This window comes from Amphiura filiformis, chromosome 16 (assembly GCF_039555335.1).
Source record: "Amphiura filiformis chromosome 16, Afil_fr2py, whole genome shotgun sequence".
Lineage (NCBI taxonomy): Eukaryota > Metazoa > Echinodermata > Ophiuroidea > Amphilepidida > Amphiuridae > Amphiura > Amphiura filiformis.
In genome coordinates, this window is record NC_092643.1 from 25,431,669 (window position 1) to 25,443,362 (window position 11,694).

Genomic DNA, 11,694 nt, shown 5'->3' on the forward strand with positions numbered 1-11,694 from the left:
GATGTAAATTTGGAACTGCATTTCGCAAACTTTCCTATTACTTTGGGTGCAGAAGTTTAAGAAAATTATTACAAAAGTAATAATTAAGGAATACTACCTTACATAGAATAAAAAATTGTATTAGACTCAACTTAATATGATATCATTGATATCAGCACAATCAGTATGGTCACAAAGTGTACTTGGTCTGGGTCAAGAATGAAACTAAAACAATCCCCGCTTTGAAAAACAATATTATAAAAAACTCTACCTGCAATTTGTTTATGTTGAAATATATTATTTTTCAGGCCAATCCAGCTGAGTTGACAGAAGGAACAGAAGCATTACTTGGTAATCTTGCTTCCAACCTACCACCAGGAGGGTCTATTAAAGTGGCTACCGAAACTGTGGGTATGTTTCACGGAATCCACAAATTAGTTTTACAAATTTAACACGTCAGCACCATCATCATCATATCATCACTGCAGCCGTCATCTCTTCCTCTTCTTCGTCTTCCTTCACTTTTATTACTCTGTTTTCATCATATTAATATTTCAAAACACAAATCAAGCATTATCTTATAATTCTTGTCGTTTACGCAAACACTACAGTTGCTGAAGTCCGTAGTCTCATTTCCAACGGCACACAACATATGGCATCTTTCAGTGTAGCAGGAGGGAGGACTTCAACCAAGGCGGCATTAGACGTACCACTAGATAAGCTTAATAAAATCAATGGTAAGTCACTAAAGGGCCATATATACTCCAAATATTCCATAGAATATACCTCCAACAAGTATTGGTAATCAATTTCAAATCTTTGTTATCTTCAAATGTTTGGTGACGGGAAATCAATTTTATTTAATGTTGAATGGCTGGTAATTTTTAATAATTATCGATATATACGTCGTCAGACATTTGTTAGATGTTAAATATGATTTCAACTAGAATGATTATAGATTAAATAACGAAGACAATAATGAAGAGCTCTCTTTCAAAAGCCCTTACATCCACTTTTGGCTGAAATTGAGTTATTGACATAACATTATAGAGTGTGGGTAAAAATACACATTTTAGGGGTTGTTTGACCTTCATACCACTTTCCCTTCCGGAGATATCGTATATTTCCCGTTTGGGAAATCTTAGGGAATTTCCGGAAATATGAAATTAAAATGAATATAAAATTTTAGGAAAAAATAATTTCTTGATGTATAATAGTAGCCTTGAATGTTCTTTAACTATTAAAACCAAAAGGAATTATTTTGGGATCAATATGTATGAAAAAAATCATTGTAATTAATGAAAGCTGTAGTTTCGGAAGTGCTCAAAAACGTAATTTTCCCGGATTTAATTAAAAATTCATAATTAAAAAAGTAAATGAGATAATTCAATTTTTCTTTTTGATTTTGAAAGCATTAGTCAAGTTACATAAAGTAGTGCAAACAAATGGGCTCAAATTTGAATGCAAAGGTGGTTTCTAGAAAGGGGGTAAATTTATTTTGTTGCAAAAGCCCTTACATCCACAAAAGGCGCGATATTAAAGAAATAATAAAATAAACAGGAAGGCTTGAAAATTGTACCAAAACTATTCTTTTAGTTTCTATTCATCAACACTTTATCCGAACCCAAATTGAACCAAATCGAACAAGTAATACTTGCACAATTAAAAAAGCTGTTTTTCTCAACAAGTCAATAGTGGATGTAAGGGGTTTTGAAACAAAGCTCTTCAGTCATATTGCATCTAATATTCTACGTCGATATAAAAAAGTTAAATGAGTGACAACCATATCCTAACACTTTTTAATGACGTATGTTTCCGTCAAAACTGGACTGATGTTTACTTGTTTTACAGTCTGTTTGCCTCTTTCTAAGATGCCTCGGTTACATATATTTAATAACGTATAATATTTATTGTAAGATCTTGAAGGTTTCACAATATTATGTCAAATAGAAAAGAGCTAAAATCACTATTAAAACCTTCGCATTGATTCGACAGATTCTTATGGAGCCACATTTTTTGCAAGTAGTGACGTCTTGACTTTCATTGAAAAACTCTTTAATCATGTTAAATCGAAATTGAAACTTCATTGTTTTGAATGCTTCATGGTGTTGCTGATTTTCTTGATTTGTTTTCACCCAGGCACTATCACTGTCACCGTAATCTATGTTGACCACAGCATCGTTGGATCAAGTAATGTCAGCCTTGAGTCGCGAAGCAGTAACAGGTAGTAGTAGTTGCTGTATCTGATATAAAAAGATTGTAATTTTGCGTCTGAAATTCTGACAATTAGACAGAAAATGCCGTACTGCGCAGGTCGACAACCAACGACGGCGCGCCTTTGCGCTGACGTCAGACGCGAACTAGTCATATAAATAGTTATCCTTTCCTATAATCGAAACCAAAGCTGATCCAACAATCCATAAAACCAAAGTTTACACTGACTTTCAGCACAAAAATTCAACTAACCTTGAATTTTCAATGTGTAATACACGTCTTCATCAGAAGAAGTCCTGTGATGTGTGATGGACTTGCCCTTTTGTTGACCATTTACATTCATTGGAATTGTTATTTATGACATGGTAGTCTTGATCTTTCGATACGTGAGAACCAAGGGCTAGTGCATTGATTGGTCACGCCATGTTAAATAAATAAATAAATAAATAAATAAATACATACATACATACACACTTACCTACATACATACATACATAAATAAATAAATAAATAAATAAATAAATAAATAAATAAATAAATAAATAAATAAATAAATAAATAAAATAATAAATAAATATCATCCACTCTGAAAATTTTCAAATTTTGAATTAATAAGATATGTAACAACCGAAATGAAACAAAAACCGATTATTTTTCGAAATATCACAAGTAAATGAGTCGAAGAATGTTCTACATGTGTAGTTACACTTTAATAATTTGACAACCTCTCATCTTCTTCCAGAGAACGACAAGATAACAACACTGAAACTACCGTTCGGTTAGCTAGTGGTAATCTCAGCAGCACGGTATATGTGGATGGAAACCAATTTAATGTTGATCCAAAACTCACAGTTGAATACAACAAAAAGGTATGTTAAAGGAATGGGATATTAACATTTTAGCGACGTTTTCACGTATTTTTTGTGGGGAGCTGAGAGTACACCAGACCTATCGAATTGCATTCTGAATACGAAGAATGTCCTTCTGATATCAAATAATTTTGATTTTTTGTAATTCGCGATATAATACACGTTTTATGGCAAATGATTAAAAAATGCTATTTTTGATATTTAACAGTCCTCGAAGTAAACTTTATATGATCTGCTCTCAGGTTCCAGAGTCAAAACAAGCATTTAGAACAGAAAGTGAAACTATATGTGCATTTTGGAATGCCAAAGCAAGGTAAGGATTCGATAAGAAAATATTTATATTTTATTACTGTTATTTTTTGAGATAATTAAACTTCTGCAAGTATGTGGTCCGTTCTCCAAATTAGAAGGTTTGATCTCTTTGTTTGTAATTTTCCTTTTACAAAACGCATTTCCTTCCTATACACAGCACGTGGTCTACAGAAGGATGTGAGAAAGTTACACAAATTGATGTTCAAGTAACATGTTATTGTAATCATACTACAAGCTACGCTGTGCTTCTGCAAATTACCAACTATCCGGTAAGATTTAGTGTTCTCATTCTTGGTTATTTTTGCTTTGTTGTCATGCAGCTTCATGTGTTTTGGAATATCAACCTCATGGTTTGCAGTTTTTACATCTTTCAACATTTGAATCGATTAAAAAAGAGAAAAATATTCACATTTTAATCTTAATAGAGTAACTGTTGATTGTTGCAAATAAGGAAACAACAACAACAACAACATATTCAATTTGAAAATGAAAAGGAATTTGTATGTTCATGTGCTGCTAGATGCGTAACCCCATTCCCTGTATAATGCTGGAGTAATGATTTTCTACACTGTACTAAACAGTACGTTTGTTAAACTTAACACGTTGTTACACTTTCCAACTATATAGATACCAGAAATTCACTCCGATTTGATGACATACCTAACCAATTTTGGGTGTGTCCTTTCTGTCCTATCGCTGTCGATGTCTTTTATCCTCTTCATGATTTTTGAGTAAGTATTTTATTTTTTATCGCCATTGTTACAATTAGAAAGGTATACCTTATGCAGTTTCATCTTCTGGTAAATATATCGATTATTTGCGCTGCAAAGCCGATTTTGCCATCGTCGATATTCGGCGCTCGGGTATTGGGCACTAAGGGACAATTTATAGTTACATGACATTCGTCATTATGCAGTTTTTCAAGACGACGCAGTTTCCATCCTATCAATTTCTCTCTAATTTACTTCCAGATCGTTACGAACAGCCGAACATTACATCATACATAGTAATTTTGCGATAGCATTATTAGCAGCACAATTATCTTTTCTTCTAGGAGCCGATCAGACATCAAATGAGGTTTGTAGTTTAGATTGTATACCATTATACCATAATTGATTGGGCAGGAATTTAGAATATTTTTCGCACTTAGAACTTAACTTAGCTAGCCTTATTATGAAAACGGTCGATGTATCATTCATGTTTAACGGCTTTTATTTGACATTTCAGCTGGTTACGTTTGACAATACAGCTCGTCTTGTTGTTACACCACAATGAAGCGCTGGAAACTCGAAAGAATACCATAATAATAATAATTAATAACACGATCAACATAATATATTTCTTATCTTTCAGACTCTCTGTAAGATCACAGCAATGACCATTCACTACCTTTATATGTGTGTCTTCTGCTGGATGTTAGTTGAAGGCATTAATTTGTATATTAAAGTCGTGCTGGTTTTCAATACCGAAAAGAGCAAATTGATGTACTACGCATTCTTAGGTTGGGGTGTGCCGATTGTTATAGTGGCAGTGTGCGCAGGAATTGCATGGGATCAGTATGCAACTGCAAGCAGGTGAGCTCAATTTATCGAAAAATATACAGACTTACAGCTGTTTTTAAATTACTTTACGCATGAATTTTCTTGATTTGAGAACAGGTTAGATGTACCGTTAATTAACACTCTATGCCGCTCTCTGTTGCTCACCACGCTAAATCAATGGATTTTACTGTTAATGGTTGATATGCTGCCCTCTAGCTCCCTGTTCTCTAATTCTCGCGATTCACCATACGAGGAGCCGCCAGCGCCAGCGGTTGCTCTTTACCAGTTCAATTCTTCACCTCCATGGCCAACATCCCTTGCTTTAGCCACTATTGGATTTTCACACGAGTGTGATAATAAAATTGTTGAAAACAGCATCAATAGATAGAATGATAGAATGCTGGTTTATTATAATTGTAAATTGCTGTTTTGGTGTACATTCGCGTATAACATCATTTATATTGACATTTAAACACACAATGACATTATGTGACACATTAAATGACACATTACGGGCACGGTGGCGCACTACCCAGGTACAAGGCCGCGGTTAGGGGTGGGGGGTATGTGGTGGGTTTGGCGGCAAAACCATAGGATTGTCGGCAAATTACAAGAGTCATATCAAAATTAAATCCTATACCTTTGTACAGGAGCCAACCGTTGTTAATCCGTGATGAATCCACAGTTCAGTAGCGTATACGCGAACGCAAGGTTACGCGTACGCAATACGCATGAGCGCGTAAAATTCGTCATGCCTGGAACATATGCGTAAACATGAACTCTCTTATGTTGGTGGTAGCAGCTAAAAATTACTGCTTTATTCTTTTGTTTTATTGCTGATATTAACAGAGAAATACCGCGATCTTTTTGTAAGGTTGAGCGGCAATGACAAATGGACATTCCGAATGAAAGAATCATGTGAATTAGACATCTTTAGCTTGTTTCGTTGTTGAGCTTGTTTCGTTGTTGAAACCGATTAACAACTCGCGTCCGGCGCGTCTGCGTGGTTTACCTCGCCTTACTTTAGCTGCCCTCGCGAAGTAAACCACTCAGACGACGCGGACGCATCGTTGTTAATCGGTGATGAACAACGGTGAAACATGATTGAATTACCTAAATTCTTGATGTAAAAGTAGTTACTAATGGAAAAAATGTTGAGGAAAAATTTATAATTTGCATGTATATGACGCGGGCTTTGGAAGATGAAGTGCGCATTTTTGCCTCCCATCAGAAACCGTATTGTAAATCTACCAAATTGAAGAGAATCCATGCGTAACATGATTAACACAAACTTTCTGCCAATTACGGTAGACTTATCAAAAACATGAAACCGATTTTCTTCTACTAAAAGGTTATTTAAAGTACACTTTTTATCAGATAGTTTCCATCTTTGAACAATTTTGCTCTCTTTCTTTACATCATCATAATTATCATTATTTATTTTATTTATTAAACATTTATTTATTTATTTTTTTATTTATTTTTTTATTTTTTATCAGCTGCTGGATCAGAAGTGGGAGTCCACTCATGTGGGGCTTCGCTGGACCTGCAGCAGTCGTTATATTGGTAAGCAACTCCGGGAAACAACTGTGGCTCAGTTCTATTGTTGTTTTTTATGTTTGTGGCACCCTCTACTTTCCCTGTCAATTATAGGTATTTGCAAACATGTGGAAACATCTATTAACCCTGTGAAATAATGCTGCTAAAATCAGTTTGGTTAATATGGTGTATGTACAAAGTGCCTCTTAACTGCAATATACACACACACGGTTGTTTGATGGCATGTAAAATTGAGTCATTTTTAAGAATAGTTGAACAATGATGGCCATATTTATCTATATAAAATCTTGTTTGCATCTTTACCAGAAGAGACACTAAGTGTAAAATGGTACAAGAACATCAGCAAACAGATTAACAAATGACAAGAATGACAAGGGAATTTTCAAAAAACTTTTATAATGAAATGTAAGGTATAACTCATATTATTTGGCTAATTTAAATTTGAAATATAGGTAAATAGCGCCCTCAATTTGCTCACAAATGTACAGTTTATAGAATAAAAATTACCACCAAAAACAAAAAAAGGTGAAGAATTTGACAGAAAAGAAAATCTATGTTAAAAATTGCTACAAAATATATGTGTATATACAGTTTAGTGTGATAGCTGTTGTTATTATTCAGGTCTAGAATTGAACATTATAATAATGTTTTGTTAGAAAAAATAATAAATAATCACATCAAACAACCGTGCACAGTAGGTTTCTATTTTATAGCACATTCTGATGCTCATTTAATCGGAACTTAATGACCAACGTTTTAATAAAACCATTATCATGATAGATAATCGTTTTCGAAACTTCTATACGAGACACATTACAAAGCTACAAAACAATTTACTTATGGTTCAAGTACTGCATCTTTCTGCTAGCTAATATTCAGCCGTGCGGCTTGTTCACCGGAAAATACGGTAACTTTCAGCGATGTTTCATGCTCCTCATCTTTCATTTCAGTTAAACCTGATTCTACTCTGCATCGTTGCTCGTATATTATATCGATCCATCAGATCTATAGATAAAGAGGGGAGTGATAACCTTAAGGCATCTTGGTGAGTTTGATTAACTCTTTGCACATCAACCATTATATGTATATTTTATTAATCCTAGAGGAAGAAAAGGCAAGAAATTAAATTTGACTTGCTTCGGTAGTAGTCAAATTAAGAATTATGGAGCACCTTATTTTATACTAAAACCTTTAGTTTTCAAACATTTGGAGGGCTGCATTATGAGTCTTCTAAATATTTAGGGTAATAATTTTCTATAAAAATTCTTGAAATTATTTCAATCCTATGATACAGACTTTTTTAAACCTTCATATTATTTCTGTAATAAACTGGTTGCTTTTTTCTAACCATTTTTTCAGGATCGCTACCAAAGGTACACTAACTTTAACTCCTCTGCTCGGTATTACGTGGATATTTGGATTCATGGCCGTTGGTGGCGCTACTTTGGTATTCCAATACATCTTCGTTTTGTTGAATTCTCTTCAAGGAGTTTTCTTTTTCATATTTTTCTGCTTTCTCAATAAAGAGGTACGTCTTTTGAAAAACTTCATAACGCCAGAATAACCTTAAAAATTCACATACAAAAAAAGAGGCTCGTATTCATATAGCTAAAACTTTCTATACATGATTTGTTTAGGTAAGAGAAAAGGTGAAACGACTTTCCGAGAAGACGAAATTATCTAGTGCTCAATTTTCATCATCATCAGTTGCTCCGGAAAAACCATTGGTAAGATAGAAAAACACCTGCTTTGTCAGTAGAATAGCTGCAAATTAATTGTACTGAATGAATTAAAATATTATTGTCGTAATGGAAAGAGTAAATAATTTCAATGATCGTATCGCATCCCAATTTAGGTATATGCATTCAAAACAGGATTTATTTCTGCTCATTATAACACAGTTCATTTGTTGCAATGGTCCCAATATTGATGTCGCAGCGTACATTTAAATGAAAGTAACCCAATTGAACGTTACAGCAAAATCCAATGTCCTTGTATTCAGTGTCCATGGAAGGAAATGTTTTCGGTTCTCGTTTAATTCTTCTTAAAAAGGATTTCGTGATCCTAACATCCTCTCTTTATGACATTTTTCTGTAGATATCCACGAAAATGCTTATTCCCAAATTTTCAGTTGATTCCGATTTTGCGTTTGCGAGTTATGCATGATTATGTGTATTACACTGCCCCATTGGCCAGTGTTGTAATTTCGTTCTGGTATACCAGAACGAAATTCAAATTTGACGATATTTTTGCTAAACGAATTAATCTGCAAGAAAATTTTGGTACATAAACATTATGTAGCCAGAGGTTTCAGTAGACTATAAAAATCTCATTTGTTTTAGAAAAGTGGGTGGGGGGGGGGGTGAGGTTGTGGATCACGAAATGCCCTTTTAACAATGTCACTACTCACATCAGTGGTCATTGTTTACATAATTCCATATTAAAATATGACAAGTTCAATGTTTTCTGGAACCACGAAGGTCACAGGAAGTGGAAGACCAATGGTAACATCTGTTGGTAACACCTCCCAAGCAGGAAATTTTGAATCTAGCTTTACCACTACATTGTATAGCAAGGACAACTTGCAATTGAATACATGAATACAAAAGCCACCCAAGTCCATGGGAAGTGATTTTGAGAGAAAAACCTGTGTATCATTTTAATTCCTTCAGTTAGATTTACCTGGTCAATATGGTAAGTTTTACGTGCAAATGAGTGGATTAACCTGTATTAGGTATGACGATTAGCATTTCAGGGACTTCGTGGGGTTCATTTTAAATTTTGGACTTGGGTGGTTTTTTTATTCATATACAAAGACAACAATGTTAGAATGAGCTTACCACTAGTAAGATAATACAAAATACAGCACACAGGTATGTATAATGTTGATAAGCATTCTGCCATGTAATATAAACCACACACTTTCCTTTATTAAACCCATTTTATGTTCAAAAGTCACTCTCTAGCAATGAATGTGTTACAAGTGGACTTTTATACATACTGGATTTCAATCAATGTGTTACAAGACTCAAATCATGGAATTGGGTGATTCTTTCATACATGCTATTTTTCACATGCTCAATAGACACAGAGGATGAATTTGAGTTGTTCTTTCATACATATGACAGGCCTATATGTATAGCAACAATTTCCCATGCTTAACTCAATTTGGCCAACATATGGACTTGGGTGGCTTTTGTATTCATATATTCAATTGTACGTGATTTAGGACCTTGTTGGTCAGAAAAAATTGAAATCTCCATGTTTTAATTTGACATTAAATAGGCATAATGAGACTGTTGGCTGAGATGGGAGTCAGATAGCGTAGTCCAAGGCCAACATGGGGCGTTTATTTAATACTACTTTTTTTATTCATGGTTTTTGCGAAATTAAAAGATAAATTGACACAACGTTGATGAAAAACGTGTTCCTTTTAGTACACTTTGGTCATTTCTTTCAAACAGATGACGGGTGCAAGACCTGCAAAGAATCAAGTTGATGTGAAGCCGATTAAGTCAGAAGAGAAACCTATAGAAATGAATCAGGTGATGTGGAAAACAGTTGACACTATGCTCCAAGGAAATGATCGGGATGACGAAGATGGATTAAAAAAGCACAAAGCGGGTGTCAAAGCAAGTATGCAATCTTTAAAATTCTTTAGCGGGGAGTGATTTTGAATAGTTAATGGAAGGAGTGTAACATCAAACAGGGGTGTCATTCCCGGGGACAATATTAAATGCCCCATCCCCTCAAAAAACAAATCGGCAACTTAAAATATAGAGTGTGAAACTAATTTATATTTACATATTAAAAGCAGGACATCAAAGTCATTAGACCCATATTCTTAAGACTGTGCTACTATTGTACACTAAGTAGCTTCAATGCAAGCAACATCACCTCTGCGACGCACTGCGCTCAGGTGATAAATTCCACTTTGAACCAAAACAATTTGTCCCCGCTTTTATTGACGGGTTGACTTCCCTGACTCAAATCATATGGAATCGCAATCGCTCTATGGCGATCTCCGGTATTTAGTTTTTTGTGTAATTTTAAATATCATCGAGTGTTGAGAACCAGAAAGCATTAACTAAGGAATCCTGTGTGAGTTAGGGCTTTTTGGCTCACAACCCTCGACATAAAATATAAAGCCTTTTTCACTTCGCTAAATATTGTTGTTGTTGTTCGTTTGTTTTGTTACTCCAGAAAATGAAAGTTTCTGATGCTGGATCACTTCGTTAGCTTTTTGGTTAAGAAGGATTAGATCCTTTACTACAATTGCAGGACGAGATGTTTATGGTGTCCAGAGAAATTGGTAACGTCACTTGTCAGTGTAGCTGACAATCGACTACTGCATCATTTGAGGTGGTATTCTAGAAGTTGCAATTAAGGATTTCTCCTCGTAATATATTTAAACCTAGAAATGACCTTTATTACGCTTCAATTCTTAAAATACATTGTACATAATACAAACTTTAATATGGAACATACTGCAGTTACTGTCCGTTTTCCTATACACAATACACAGTGCTCTTTCCCATTGACGCGTGACCTCTACAAATAGCCCTACGTTAAAAGTATGGGGATATGCCTAGTTAACGTCGCTGTGTGAAAAATAACCGGCCAATATTAAAAGTACTCTTCTACAGTTCTAGAAAATATAGTTTTGTAACATGTCCTAAATTTTTAGCTAATTTAGATGTTTGGAAATATGCGTACGTTGGTGTTTTAGTTAATGTTATAGGTAATAGTACATTGCCTAGTTAACGTCGCTGTGTGAAAAATAACCGGCCAATATTAAAAGTCTCTAAAATTCTAGACAATATAGTTTTGTAACATGTCCTAAAGTTTTAGCTAATTTAGGTGTTTGGAGAGGGTCGCACTTTTGTGTTTTAGGAAGGATATGTAAACGACAGATAACATCAAAAATATGAAGAAATTATTTCCAAACCGTGTTAAGTCAACAATCATTATGTTGCTCATTTTCAAGAATGCTGGTTTACAAAAAGCAGGCCATTGTCTCATTTCGTGAACAAAGGTACACATACCATTGTTTCCTTTCGTTTCCTTTATAATCGGCTACCCAACTGGAGCTATAATACCAGCTTTATTGCGATATCGCACATGAAAACAGACACATGTGCACAACCAGAGAAGATCCGATTTAATCAGTTGAGCTGTTTCAATGGGTGTTATCTTGGTTTAATAGCTTTTAATGGGGT

The 11,694-nt window shown here is 34.6% G+C and overlaps 1 long non-coding RNA gene across 1 annotated transcript; it reads left to right on the top strand.

The window, feature by feature from the left end:
* The first annotated feature begins 303 nt into the window (after positions 1 to 303).
* Positions 304 to 2,203, top strand: LOC140136662 (uncharacterized). Its single transcript, XR_011856723.1, has 3 exons — positions 304 to 390; positions 591 to 716; positions 2,119 to 2,203. It is a non-coding gene; the product is annotated as an uncharacterized lncRNA (long non-coding RNA).
* Positions 2,204 to 11,694: the final 9,491 nt, after the last annotated feature.